We start from the raw sequence: 15,590 nt of genomic DNA on the forward strand, positions 1-15,590 counted from the left end.
AGAAACCCAAGGTGGGGTCGCTATGAGTCAGATCTGACTTAATAGCAGTGGGTTTGGGGGTTTTTTGTTTTTTTTTTGGTTATCCTATATCCTACATATCAGTTGCTGTCTGATCAATTCCAAATCATGGCAATTCCATGTTTGTCAGGGTAGAACTCTGTTCCACAGGGTTTCAATAGCTCATTTTTCAGAGGTACATTGCCAGATCCTTTTTCCAAGAGGCCTCTGGGTAGATATGAATTTTCACCCTTTCAGTTAGCAGCTTAACAGCTTGTACCACCCAGGAACCCCTGTTGTTTAGCTGCCATCAAGTCAGCTCCAACTGAGGGCAACTGTGACAGTTAAGGTTATGTGTCAACTTGGCTAGACCATGATTCTCAGTTGTTTGGCAGTTCTGATACAGTTATCCCTCATGATAAGATCAGATATAAGGTAATCATCTCCATGATGAGAACTGCTAGGAGCAGCCAACCAGTTGAAAGAGTTTTCTCAGAGGTGTGGCCTGCTACCAATATACAGGGACATTCTGACCAAAGCTCTCTGGCTTTTTTCTCAGTCTGGATCCTGTATCTGGCATGCCATCATCTGACCTGTTTCTTTGGACTTGAATCAGCAGCCTGCCAAATAACCTGCCTATCTTGGGATTCTAGCCTACTCAGCCTGAGAGCCAGCAACCTGCCATCTTACCTGCTTTTCTTGGATCTGTCAGCCTTCACATCCCATGAGCCAGCAGCTAACTTGCTGTTCTTGGGTTTGTCAGCTAGCTCCTACAGTTTCATAAGTCAGGAGAAGCTTCCAGCCTGTCTGACCCACTGACTTGGGACCTGCCAGCCTCTACAACTATGTGAGCCATTTCCTTGAGATAACTCTCTCAGTATATATACATTTATAAACTTCACTGGTTTTGTTTCTCAGAGAATCCAGCCTAAGGCCAACCTTATATATAACAACAAAATGTTATCTAGTCCTGTGCCATCTTCTGATTGCTGGTATATTTGTGTCCGTTGTTGTGGCTATTATGTCATCCATTGCATTTAGGGTTGCTCTCATTTTTGCTGACCTCTGCTTTACCAAGCATGATGTCCTTTTCTAGGGATCAGTCTTTCCTCATGATGGACAACTGACTCATATGCATGCAAAAGCCAGACAATGAAAAGGAGGGCAGAAGGAATTCATGTATTCAAACTGTAATGTTACCAAAGAATACTGAATATACCCTAAAGTGCCAGAAGAACAAACAAATCAGTCTTCAAAGAAATATAATCAGAATCCTCCTTAGAAGCAAGGATGATGAAACTTCAGCTTGCTCACTTGTTACATGTCATCAGGAAAGACCACCATCTAGAAAAGGACATCATGTTTGGTAAAGCAGAGGGTCAGCAAAAATGAAGGAAACCTTCAATGAGATGCATGACACAATAGCCACAAAATGGACTCTGACACACCCATGATCATGAAGATGGTGCAGGATCAGACGTTTCATTTGCTTATATATAAAGTCACCATGAGTTGGAAAACACTCAATAGCAACTAACAATAATAACTATGACAATACGCTGGATATTTTCTACTTCTCACCTCACTTAGATCTCACAGTTAGAACAGAGCGAGTATGACTGTTTTTCAGATGAAAGAACGGAGTTACAGGAGTTCCTAACTTTCACAAGCCACATGGCTAGTAGGAGCAAAACCTAGATCTCCATCTAGGGCTGCTTCCAATTTCAAATTCTACTCTCCAGATGGGGCTCCCAAGAGGCAGTTCAATGTTCCACACTTGTTTCTTTTCTTTTCTTTTTTTTTTTTTTTTAAATGAAAATTGAATTTATTATTTATTATTTTAGAGGCTGAAGTGAAGAAACACACATATTCAAATGTGCTGTACATGAAATTTTGACACACTGGAGACCACCCACACATTAACTTGTGCTGCCAGAGTAACTTTTTTTAATACAAATCTCAGAATAAAGTTCTGCCTTCTAACTGAAGAATAACGCATGAGTGCACAGTGATCTATTTTAAAGTCTGTAACACTTGCAACAGTGATTCTACTGATATCCTGGTTTTCCTTAAAACTGCACCAAAAGAAAGAACAAAATGCAGAACCAAAACAATCACAAGATGAGCCTTAGTTCTCACACATGTCTAAATTAGTTTTGTGTTCTCCAAAACAGCTACAGTGTCTTCACTGTTGTTGCAATTGTTATATATATATAGAGAGAGAGAGAGAGAGAGAGTACCAAAAAAAAAACAAACTCACTGCCATCCAGTCAATTCTGACTCATAGTGACCCGCTTTGGGTTTCTGAGGTCCGGTATCTTTAAAGAAGTAGATTGCCCAGTCTTCCCATAAAACATATAATAAAATGTTAATATAATAAGTAAACATAAATATAAAGGAGTATGTATAATAAAATATCACTTGTTTATTTTCTATATCTGAGTTCTGCATAAAATTATTTGGAAAAATGAAGTCCACTGCTTAAAAGAAAAGAAACATTTGAAATCCTGCCTTATACCACAGTGTTGTTTTTTTTTAACAACTCATAGTAAAGAGAAATTGCCTGAGACATTAGAACCAACTGAGAAGTTAAGGGAAAAGTCAAAAGGAACCTTTATCTATTCAGCATCTATCCTACTGCATAAACCCTTTCTGTACATCCCTAACAGCTACGGAGCTGTTCTGGTTACCTAGTGCCACTCTGACAAGAAATATACCACAAATGGGATGGTCTTAACAAACAGGAGTTTATTTTCTCATAGTTTGGAGGCTTTAAGTCCAAGTTCAAAGCACCAGGCTCTAGGGGCTGGGTGAAAGCCCCTCAACCTTGAGCTTCAGCTCTGCCTCCTGCTCCCAGCCCACTGAAGCTACAGGCATCTCTTCACTCAGACAGCTGCTGGCTGCTGAAGCTAACAAGCCCAAGGTCAACAAATAAAATGGCACAGTCCCAATGTTACCAAACCACACAGCAGGCCTTTAATTCAAGTCAATTTTAAGTCCCAAGGTCGGCAGAGCACAGCAGGCTGCTGAACAGCGACACAGCTACATGCAGGGTCCAAGCATGCCATAAGCTAGAGACCATTCCCAAAGCTACTTCTTATATACGGGAAGCTGACCACGTACCCAAAGCAGCAACTCAGCTGCTTGTGGTAGAGCCCACCATGGAGCTGACTGCCAGTCTCATCATGGGGAATAACTACAACCAGCTGCCCAGCCACTCAACCAGGCCCAGCCAAGTTGACACACAAACATAACCACCACATAAGCCAACCCTGTTCTGTCGTTTTTTACCCAAAGTAGATGAATAAACACTGAGATAAGAAAGCTCTTTCTTGCCCAGAGCCAGTAACAGCCGTACTATGATTTTGATCCTCTTATTGTAGGTCGGATTTCTGGAGATTCACAAATTACTATTTACACCCTTCAAATAACTGAAGCCCCTGGTCACACTGACTCTTTCTCAAGGTACCTCTGAATGCAGAAATCAAAAATCCAATGCCATGAAAAATATTATGCAGTATCACCTCTCTTCTTTAAGGTGGTAAATCCTGTTCCTCTAGCCCAGTGGTTGGCAAATTATGAACTGCAGGCCAAATCCAGCCCACTGCCTGTTTTTGTAAATAAATTTATATTAGAACATAGCCATGTCTGTGTGTTTCATAGTGTATAAGGCATTTGGCTGCTAACCAGAAGGCCAGAGGTTCAAACCCAACATGGAAGGAAGATGGGGTGGTCCACTTCTGTAGAGTTTTACAGCCTCGGAAACCTAATAGAGGCTGCTATGAGTTGAATTCAACTCAACGGCAATGAGGTTTTTATTTATTTATTTATTTATTTATTTTTATGGGTCGCTATGAGTTGGAATCAGCTCTCTGGCGGTGCTTTTCTTTTTTTTTTTTTATGATGCTTTCACAGTAAATGGCAAAATTGAGTAGCTAAAATAGACACCATATGGTCTGCAGATACAGACTATCTAGCCCTTTGCAGAAAAAAATGTGTCAGCTCATTCCAGGCCATCATCTGGGGTTTTCCCACAAGCAAAAAGTTATATTGCATTCAATGTTACAGGCTACCATCTCAGTAGCCATATGGGTTATCCCCATATTATCTAGGTTATCTGTGGCAGAGTGCCTACCAAGCGCTAAGCTTTCAATAAGCATTTATTGAGTGAGGTAACAGACAAGAAGGAAGAAACAGAGGCTTGGAGGAAGGGAGGGCAGAGTTTTTCTTCTCTCACAACTAATCTGACATCCTTCAGGGAACATTTTAAACCCTGTTGCTGGTATTATTCATTGCTATCAAGTCAGTTATGACTCATTGCAGCCTTAGGTCTCCAGACTAGAACTGCTTCATAGGCCTTTCAAAGCTGTGACCTTTCAGAAGCAGATCGCCAGGCCTGTCTTCCGAGGCGCCCCTGGGTGGATTCAAACTGTCAACCTTTTAGCTGGTAGTCGAGCACTTAACCATTTGTGCCACTCAGGGATCCCATTTTATACCCTATCAGATGCTTTTCTGTGACAAACACTGTATAGCAAGGTATTTGAACACAGAGCTGCAAACCAGAATGAAAATCAATGGCCTAAAGCGACAGTGTTTCATGTCAGTTAAATGAACACTGATTAAAGTGTCATTTGGTAAAATGTCCTTTGTTAATTTTGAAATATCCAGGAAAACGTTACCCACACCTACTCTCAGAAGCATATTAATTTGTTCCAGGAGGACTGGTTGCGGCTGTTGCTGCTGTTTTAATACCAGACACTATAATAAAAGAAAAGAGTTGGGATACACAATCTGTGCCTCAGAAATGAATAGATGAGTACCCTGGATTTGCGGACAAGTAGAGAACTACTTTAAGACAGACAATGAGAGAACCAAACCATCAAGGAGCTTATAAAATCATCACCATCCTTTTTTCTTAATCATGCATATGCTTGTGTTGGTTATTAAAGGCAACTTTTGTGTAAAGAGCTAAGATATCCATTATATCTTGCACAGTTCTTTATCATTTGAACTTTTTTTAGTAATTTATTTCATTATACTTGTACTCTCTATGGTGAAAAGAATCTGATTTAAAGAGTTTTAGAATCAACAACTGAAATCTTTTCTCAACATGAAATTGAAAGAGAAATTTTTTACTAAGTCTATTTAATGAAACTACTCAAGGTGAATATTAAACTCAGGCATCTCTTCACTCAGACAGTGTCAAAAATCTTCATGATAGAGAAACAGAAAATACCTATATTCCCAAAGACGGCCAAAATAGTTACACAAACATATTTGGGAAGGAATTAAGGCATTAATAACACAGGAGTATATTTCTTACATAGTCAGGCTGCAGAAGAATTAGAACCTGAGTCCATAAGAAATGGTAAAGAGGGGTGCCACTTCAGGCTAAAGAAGTAACCTTGCCCACAGCCTAAGGTCAGGTCTGAAAGGGCCCTGAAGAAATTAGAAAATGGAATGGAAGCCCAGTAACGATCAAATAATCCTGTCAAATGACCCAGTACTTAAAACACCCATCTTAAAAACCCAACAACCCATGGGAAACAATATCACCTCAGACTTAAAAAAAAAAAAAAAACAGTTGCCATCAAATTGACTCCAACTCATGGTGACCTCATTCATGTGTGGCAGGGTGGAGCTGTGCTCCACAGGATTTTCAATGGCTGATTTTTCCAGAGGTAGATCTCCAGGCCTTTCCTCCAAGGTGCCTCTGGCTGGACCAAACCTCCAACGTTTTGGTTAGCAGTAAATCCACTAACCATTATACTACTCAAGAACTCCTATGTCCAACTAAGAGAAATAGTATTGGTGAATAAGATAGAAGCACAGTATTTCTATACAAAATAAACCAGAAAGATAAATCCATTTTCTACATCAAGCTCAGTGACTTAAAAAAAAAAAAAAAAACAACAGTGAGCTCCAGGAGACCTTCAAAATGACAAAAAACAGCAGCACAGCAGCACCAGCCAACACATCAGCCCAGTCAGTGCTCACAGAGGAAGAAGGGATAAAGTGCTGGCTAATAAATCACATGGTAGGGAAGAAAGTTCTCAAAATTTGACTTTCAGACTATTTGATGTCAACAAAAGAGAAGTTGAGAAGTTCAAACAATAATATCATTCTAGAGTAGGGTCTCAGGAAACCTACCTACTAAGTTTAAAGTGAGTCGTCTCATTTGACCAAACTTACGTAACAGCCATAAGCAGAAGCAGCCCGCGGAGAGACGTGGGCCACCATGTGCCATGCCAGGACCTTTCACCCCATAAATCAGAAATAGCTGCCACTCAAAGAACAACCCACAAGCAGCTACAGTATCTTTAACCCAGTTACTCTGCAGCACTATGTTCGTTAGGTGGAGGCAGAAAAAGACTCTAAAAGGCTGATATTGGAAAAATTAATAGAATTGGAATAAAACCTCATTGGTGACAACAGTACTATAAATCCTTGTTTTATACTCAAAATTACAATTCAATAATAACAAAAACATTTATAACACTTTCTTCTAGTGCTAGCCTCTCTTTTAAATGCTTTATTTACATTAAGTCAACTCTGTGAAGCAGGTACAATTATTATACCCATTTTGCATTATGAGGAAACTGAGGCACAGAGGCTGCACAGCTGGGCAAGTAGCAGAGCTAGAACTCAAATGCAGGGGGTCTGCCTCCAGAGCCCATGCTCTTCACCATTACTCTGAGCTGCCTCTCAGCCCAGGCATTTCCTCGGCATCTATTGTGTGTACTTGTGTCAGGCTCTTGGGATACAGAGAAGTCCAAGATCTACGCCTGCAATGACACAATGTGCTCCATACTGTAACAGAGACAGAAACCAAGGCCTGAGGCACGGCCATGACTAGCCCGTTAGGCACTTTTGCCCCAAATCATAATGGGCACAAGCTGAGCAGGCGCTAGATTTTACCCCCACCTGTTCTCTCGACCAGGCACCTCTGTGCAATATCCAATAAAATAACTGCCTAAGCAGCCCCAGAAGGAGCCTTAACTCAGTCTTTTCATGAAGGGATGGAAAAAACGAATGCTTAAATACAAGTGGGTGGGGGATCAACCCTCTGAACAAAAATTGTTTCTACAGTACTATGTGATAATTTTAATAGAAAGCAGTATCAGATAGGTCATTTTAGCTTCATTAACATCTGTCCAATTACTCACAATTGCTCCAGACATAACACATGAAGGGTACCTAAGCAGACTGCCCACAACAAAACAAACCCTGGCTCCAACATACTGTCTGTGACCAGCTTTAAAACCAAAACCAAACTAAATGCTATCAAGTCGTTTCCAACTCACAGCGACCCTTCCTTGGGTTTCTGAGGTGGTTATCTCTATGGAGGAGTGGCTGGTGGGTTTGAACAGCCAGTCTTCTGGTTAACAGTCAAATGCCATAGGCACTATACCACCAGAGCTCCCATGACCAGCTTTAGGTCTAGCTAAAAGGCCTAGGCCTAGGCTATCTTCATCAGCTTCCAGACCCAGGGCTTCAAACCATAGTTCTCTGCCCTGGGACCCTGGTGCCAGCAAGGACTCAAACCCAGGGTGCCCTCCAAATAGGCCCACCCTGCATGACAGACCCAGATGGTCACCAAGTTCCTCAGGAGAATCCAGAATCCTCACTCACCAGTGAACAAGACCCCCATGGAAGTGTAACCTCTTTTAGCACAGAGGAGAGAATTTCCCAGAAAAGAGGAGGTTCTGAGGGTCTTAAGAATCAAGCAGTGGTGCTATGAGTCTATTTATCTGAACTAGGACCCCTTCCACAGCATCATTAACATGGGCCTTTTTCCCAACCTCTTAACCATGGAACTGCTACATCTAAACAAACTCTTATAGAAAACCATTTAATTCAACTATCTTTCATATTATGGTTGTCCTTACCCCACACTGCCTTCTCTCCAACAACCCAACCTCACACTAGTCCTCTCCCTCCCCAGCCTTTCCCCAGCACCCTTTCCCATAGTGGTGGTGGTGGTGTAGTCAAGATGTGTTAATACATTACTGATGAAGAAGGAGGGCTTTGAGCCAGATTTCCTGGATTCAGATCTCAACTCTGCCACTTACTAGCTGTATTACCTTGAACAAGCTGCTTAACCTCTCTGTGTCTCAGTTTTGACATCAGAATAAGAAGACACACTTCATGGAGTTGTGAGGATTAAAAGGAATAAAAGCCCTTAGAAAATGCTGCCACCATAAATGACATTAAGTTTTTTTTTTTGTTTGTTATGATGAGGAAGAAGAAGAGGTGTTAGAGGAGGAGGTGCCAGGTACAGTTCTAAGAGTACAGCTAATCCTCCCAACTAAGAGGCAGTTACTCTCACTCACTACTCTTACGTCATCATCTATTTGTATTTCACAGATCAGGCAAATGAGGAACTGAGAAGGTAAGTAACTTGCCCACAGTTACACAGGGTGGTGAAAACAAGCATTTCAACTCAAAGCTTGTAGCATTCTTGACCATTAAACAAACTTCTCTATATCTGCAAAAGCTTCGTTAAAGATACCCTCTACCTTGTGACCTAATGAAATCACTCGTCAGCCTCAGGATCTCCAGATCACTTCTTCTCCACCCAAAGGTTAAGCTGCCCTACTCTTTTGAAGACTCATAACACCAAGCTATTTCTAGAGCCCTCTATCCCTCCTTATTAATGACATCTACCAATCTTCCCCTCGTCCACTGAGGATTTTTCAAACGTGGCTCATTCTTTCCCTTCTATTCAAGTCCTACCATCATTCTGATAACTTGACCATCCATGAGATCCATCCCACAGCGTGGCTATATCTCATCCTCTATTTCATTGGTTCTGACTTCCTTTGGAACCTTTTATCCTCTGTCATGCTACATCTCAGTGAACTGCTCTACCTGTGTGATCTTAAATCCATGCAGCCTATTGTCTGACCACACTGAACTTTCTCTCTCACCGGTTTTCTTGGTAGTTACTTAAAATAACACCTATTGTTCATCCTCATCAAGCCTACAGCCAGTCATTTGTTTTCTATTTTCACTTTCTTTCCATTAACTTGGATTTCATGATCTATCACATCAAGCATTTTCTTACCAGTACCCTAAATCCCTTTCCCATATTCATCAATCCAACCGGAAAAACCCTAATCTTTATTCACTTAATTGTGTACCATCTCAACACCTATATCCTAGACAGCTACAAAGACTGGAAGGGAAAAAAGAAAAATCACACAAGCTTCCAGATTTGTGTCACTGGGGCATGGTCTCCAATTTCAACATTGTACAGTAGTCACCTCTTTCATTTCCCTGATCATCTCTGGTCCTTGTTCTTCAATACAGCCGCTTCCCTCCAACTCTGTTCAAAGCTCTTACCCTACCGATACTTCAGTCACTCACAGCAAAATGACCTAACATTCTACCTCATCAGCATTAAAACCATCTCAAGACCAGCCCCACTTAAAAAAGAACACCATCCCACAACCTTCTCATCCCTCCAGTCTCAGTCCCATCTTTCTTCTCTTCCACAGTGAAATTTCTTGCAAGACTTCATCACAACATTATTCTTTCACCTCCTACTCTTCCCCTAATCTGAGACCGCCCATCAACCAGACCTCTGAAAGTGCTCAGGTAAGATCACCACGATGGGAACCTAGCAATTATTTTTCAGTCATTACCTTCCATGATCTCTGGGAAATATTTAACACAATTGGCCACTTCCTCCTAGAAAGTCTCCTTTCTCAGCCTGCCAGATATACTCTTCTTATTTTCTTCCAACCTCTCAGTACCCTCTCAGTCTCCTTTTTTGATTCCTTTTCTTCTGTTAATCCCATAAAAACTGAGTGCCAACTACATGCCAGCACTGACCAAGGCCAGGGCATCCTCAGGGTTTGTCTCTTCCATTCTGCATAACCCACACCCTGGACAAGCTCATACATGGCCAGAGCTTTAGTTATCATCTAAGTGGTTAAGAATCTGAGGTATTAGTCAGGCCTGAATTCAAAGCCTCACTCCATTTGTCTTGGGCACGGCACTCAATTTCTCTAAGCCTCAGTTTTCAACTTTTGAAAGAGCAGTATATGAATGATGTGTGAAAAACACTTATTACTGTGCCTCTCACATAATATTAATAACATAAAAATATAACATAGCATATTAGGATACTGCCTCGGAAACCCAAGGAGGGGTCGCTATGAGTCAGGGCTGACTCGACGGCACATAACAACAACAACAACATTAGCATATAGGAAGTAACAATGAATGTTAGCCATTATTTTTAACTACACCTCCAAACTTCAGCTCTGAACTCCCATCCACCTACTTGAAACCTCAACATGGGTTTCACACAGGCAGATCAAATTCAGTAACTCCAAAATTGAGCTCTTCAATCTACCTCCCAACCTGGTATTCCTTCAAAAGTTCTATCACAGTACATGACCCCATCACTCACACTCACCTCAGTGCCTGTGGTAGTTTTAAAACATAGCCACACATTCTTCAATATTCCTCCCATCAAGAGATGGTGTCTGTGTCTCTAGACCTTGAACCTGAGCATGCCTTTGTGGTTGCCAAAATGGACAGAATGCAGTATAAGTGATGTTGTGTGACTGCTGAGACTAGGTTCAAAAAGGCCAGGCAGCTTCTGCCAATTTCTTTTGGCACTTACATTTTGTGAGCCTTCAGCCACTATGTAAAAAGTCCAACTACCATGAGGCCACAATGTAGAAAGATCATATGAAGAGAGAGGTCTAGGAGCTCAAACTTGTATAACCCCCAGCTGTTGGAATATTCTCAGCTCAGGTACCAGACATATCTGATAAAATGCTCTAAAAAGACCTCAGCCAACCTCTGATTGTTATTTCATGAGAGACTCCAAGAACTGCCTAGCTGATCCCAGACAACCACTAGATTCATAAGTAAAATTAATTACTGTGATTGTTTTAAGCCATTGTTTTGAGATAGCTTATTACTCACTAATAGATGACCAGAACAATGCCCAAACCAAAAACCTAAGAATTCTGTTTCTTCTGTTCTCATCTTCCACATCCCATTATAAAATTCTGTCAATTCTTAAATGTTGCTTAACTCCATGTAACTTTTCTACATTCTTCCTGTGCTTACCTGATTGTGAACACCATCATGTCATTCCTGGATCAGGACTTCTTCTTTACTGGTTCTTTTGCTCCAGTCTGACCTCCCTGTGCAATCCTTCACTACAGTACACCCGTATCTGACTGGGTCACTCCAGGCAAATCTTTAGCGTTCCCATGATGTGTCCCTGGCTAGGCTCTGAAGCTTCATGTCTACCATGCTCCTAACCCTGCTCCAGCCACACTGAGCCCTTGGAGTTCCTTGAAGTCACAGGTTTTTCACCCTCAAGTTTTTCTGCCTGTCCCCGATCCTGCCTGTCACCAGGCCAACTCAACCTCAATGCTGCAGACTAAAAATAATTCCTCTGGGAAGCTTTCCTCATCTCCCAAAACTAGATTAGGTTCCCCTATCATGTGCTTCCTTTCAAAATAAATAAATACCTACTGACATTGAGTCAATTCCAACTTATAGAAACCCTATAGGACAGGATAGAATTGCCCCATAGGCTTCCAAGGCTATAACCTTTATGGAAGCCAACTGCTACATCTTTCTCCCACAGAACAGCTGGTGAGTTTGAATCCTTAATTTTTCAGTTAACAGCTAAGTGCTTAAAACACAGTGCCACTCATGGTAATCTTTCTTTCTTTCTAGATAGGAAGATCAAAAATTGTATTTTACCACTCCAAAACATACTTGTATATTTTACACCTCTACAAGACTATATGTTTCTTAAGAGTAGTTCTTTATCTTACTTTCGTATTCATACTACCCAGGACAGCACTAGAACATTAAAGACTTATGAAAAAAAAATATTAGAGTAGGTTAAGTGAATGACTAATAAATAAACTTTATAATGACTTAAATCAAAGAATTAGAAAAAATGTAAAGACAGATAGCTTTCCAGAAAGAGTTGTTGTTGTTGTTTTTATGTGCCGTCGAGTTGGCCCGGACTCATAGCGACCCCTCCTTGGGTTTCCAAGGCAGTATCACTATGGAAGTAGATTGCCCAACCTTCCTTCCAAGGAGTGGCTAGAGTATGACTGAGAAAAAATTTAAAATAAGAGAGACATCTGAGACCATGTAACTAACCCCATTATTTTACAGATGAATACTGAAGTCAATGAACTGACTAGTTTGCCCAAGCTCTCAGACTTGTTTGCAAAGCCAGAAATGGAATCAGGTCAACTGTATCCCACGCTACCTTCTCAAAATCTATCAGCAATATCAAAATTTGCAAACAAATCACACAGCTGACTAACAGAAGGTAGGAATTTCAGAACTTTGCCAAATATAGTAAAACCTGCAAAAGCCAGAATCTGTGTAAGAGGGAAACCTGTTAGAGAAGGAAAACACAAATATTTTCCACTAAACAGAGACAGAAAGGTGGTGACTGCTCCCTCTCAAAGGCAGAAAACTTGCAAGACGTGGAAAAAACAAAGCAGTTCTGAAGTTCCAGCTCACAGGTTTCACTGTAATTTCTCCAAACTAAAAAAAAAAAACAACTTTGCCTTATAATCCTTTTTGTATTATTCTAGTATCTACAGAGATCTGATGGTACAGTGGTTAAAGCATTCAGCTGCAAACCAAAAGGATGGCAGTTCAAACCCATCAGCCACTCTGTGGGAGAAAGACTAGGTAGTCTGCTTCCTTAAAGGTTTACAGAAAACCTTGGAAACCCTACTGGACAGTTCTCAGGCCTATAGAGTCACTATGAGTCAGAATCAACTCATTAGCAGTAGGTTTTTTTTGTTTGTTTGTTTGTGTGTTTGTTTGTTTTGCTTTGGCATACTGTCTAGTCAGGGAACCCTGTTGCACAATGGTTAAGCACTCAGCAGCTAACCAGCTGTTCCACAGGAGAGATCTGGTGATTTGCACCTATAACGATTACAGCCTAGGAAACCCTATGCATTCTACTCTGTCATATAGGGTCACTATAAGTTAGAATTGACTCAAAGATACACAATGACAACACTGTTTAGTAATTTGGAATTAGCTCTGGGCAACTCTAAATTTCTTTGGCATGCATATCCACAAGAATAGCTAAATAAAATGACTGACAATAAAGAAGTACTGGTGAGGGTATGTTGTTGTTGTTACGTGCCATCGAGTCCGACGCGACTCATAGCGACCCCTCCTTGGGTTTCTGAGGCAATATCACTACAGAAGTAGAGGGCCCCATCTTCCTTCCGAGGAGTGGCTGGTGGGTATGAACTGCCAGCCTTCTGGTTAGCAGTCAAGTGCCTTGGTAGGAGTCTAGTTGGCACAACCACTTAGGAAAAATGTTTGCCAGGTTTTGTCAGCCTAAACATATCTATATTCTATGACCTATAATTCCACTCCTGGATTGTACAACAGAAATGAGTCCTTATGTTCACCAAAAACATACATAAGAATGTTTGCAGCAGCTTTATTCCAAATACACAAAAACTAGAAACAATATAAATGCCCGTAAACAATAGAATGAATGAATAAATAATGGCACACTCATATAATAGAACACTATAGTACAATGAAAAAGAACGAACTACTGATTCATGAAAACAACTTGGATGAATCGCATAGCAATGTGCAAAGAAAGAAATCACACACAAAAGAACACATATTTGTCATCCCATGTATGTTGTTGCTGTTGCTATGTGCCATCAAGTCAGATCCAACTCATAGCGACCCCTCCTTGGGTTTCCCAGGCAGTATCTCTACAGAAATAGATTGCCCAAACTTCCTTCCGAGGAGCGGCTGGTCAGTTTGAACTGCCATCCTTCTGGTTAGCAGTCAGATGCCTTAGGCACTATGCTACCAGAGCTCCTTGTATAGGATCTCAAAAAGAGGCAAAACTAATCTATAGGGGTATTGCCTGGGAGGGGTCACAAAGGAACCTTCTGGACTACTGGAAATTTTTATATTTCCATGTAGGAAGGGTTATGAGGTACAGATACATAAAAATTCATGTGGTTATAATTTTAAGACTTGTACACTTCACTGCATGTAAGATATCTCAAAAAAAAAAAAGACCATTTTGAGTGGGTAAATAAAAATTTTAATTAGAAAAAAACATGGTTAGACATTAGCCTTATATAACACCCTATGTTCATGTAGTACTTTGTACACATTATCTCATTCAACCATAAAAAACCTTATGTTAAAGTTTTTTATATAAATAAGACTCTCAGATCACTTAATAATCAAAATTTGTACCTTAAAAACTCTAAATCAGAAAGAGAAGGAGGAAATAAACTAAAATGATAGTAAAAATCAACTTTTACATTCTTCTTGAGACTAGAAGAAACCATGTTATTTTTAGGTGCCATCAAGTGGATTCTGACTCATAGTGATACTATGTACAACACAACAAAACAATGCCCTGTCCTGCACCAACCTCACAGTCTTGCTATACCTGAGCCCATCGCTGCCGCCACTGTGTCACTCCATCTTAAGTGCCTTCCCCTTCTTCACTGATCCTCCATTTTACCAAGCATATCCTTCTCCAGGGAATGGTTCCTTCTGACAACATGATCAAAGTAGGTGAGACAAAACCTAGCCATTCTTGCTTCCAAGGAGCATTCCAGCTGCACTTCTTCCAGGATAGATTTGTTTCTTCTTCGTATTATTTTGAATATAAGTAAATTGCTGAACAGAAGGAAAAAAAAAAAAACCTCTCCAAGATCAAGGACAATTTTTTGATGCCCGGCTCTTAAAATGTACAAGGAAATGTGTTCCTACATAATCTTTAGTAAACTACTTTAGAAAATAATATTGTACTTTGCCATATTTAAGGGACTAAAAAATCCCCAACGTGTCACTGATGAAGGAAAAAAATCAAGGGCAATACACACACATACCCACAGACTCACTTCATATGCAACTAACTGTCCTTATGTTTATACTATTATGTCAAGGCATATGAGTCTTTAGCAAACCAGTATGGAGATTATTATAATACAATTTTTTGAAACAGCAGTTTACAGCTGAGCATTTATGCTTTTATTATCTATTCTTCACAGTGGCCCTGATGCTATCTGACATTTGCAAATGAGAAAACTGTAGTGCAGTGTTCCTTGTTCCAAATACCAGGTTCCTTGTATTTGGAATTCTGAAAAACATACAGTCTAAATACATTCATACATACATACAAACTCGAAGACAGACACAGGATTGTCATCTTTTTTATTCTGCCACATAATGACATTTTAAGAGAGAGGGAAAGAGACCTCACCACTCATTTCAGAATAGAGAGGATATTTCAATATTCACAAAAAGTTGGGAAGATAATATGTCAAACTTTAAAATCTGTATATTAAATTTTCTGTGACTTTGTAACATTCTTCTGATTTTTCCATTCTGCTGTAGACTGAGATTAGAAATACTTTATATCACACAGATAAAATAGGTGGAACACTTGTGACTCAAATCTGAACTTCTAAGTCAGGTATTCTTCTTCCTTAATCCAATAATAAAAATATGTACAGTTAAGATTACAGAAGTGGGGAGCTCTGGTAGCATAGTGGCTAAAGCACTTAAAAAAAAAAAAAAAA

This window comes from Orycteropus afer, unplaced genomic scaffold (assembly GCF_000298275.1).
Source record: "Orycteropus afer afer isolate SDZICR_OR568_19922 unplaced genomic scaffold, OryAfe1.0 scaffold00296, whole genome shotgun sequence".
NCBI classification, from domain to species: domain Eukaryota; kingdom Metazoa; phylum Chordata; class Mammalia; order Tubulidentata; family Orycteropodidae; genus Orycteropus; species Orycteropus afer.